Raw genomic sequence first — 405 nt, 5'->3', positions numbered from 1 at the left:
TGCATGCAAAGTGGCAGCCAATAAGGAGTGCCATTAATCCCTAAGAAAGCATGCAAAAATGCAACCTTTTTCATGTGAATTGGTGGCCAATGAAGACTGCTATTAATTTCTAGGTGGTTAAGATAAAATATTAACCTTTGCATGCAATTTCTCTTATTTAGTCTTTGTTATCAACACCACTTTTTATGGTTGGCTTAAGCATGCATTAATTTTCATTTGTTCTTCATTTCTTTTTCTTTCCTTTACATGCCATGCCATTCAATTCCCTTTGATGGCTTGTTCATGTAATGTTTCCCTTTATTTCATTTGTGTTACATTTTACATGTATTTTATTGCATTTCATTTCCATTTCCTTTCAATCCCACCTTATCACCCAATAATATTTCATGCTATGATTATACCTTT

This window comes from Theobroma umbraticum, unplaced genomic scaffold, assembly GCF_002168275.2.
Source record: "Theobroma umbraticum cultivar Fairchild unplaced genomic scaffold, ASM216827v3 scaffold_12.0, whole genome shotgun sequence".
Lineage (NCBI taxonomy): Eukaryota > Viridiplantae > Streptophyta > Magnoliopsida > Malvales > Malvaceae > Theobroma > Theobroma umbraticum.
Note: the sequence above shows the minus strand (reverse complement) of the source record.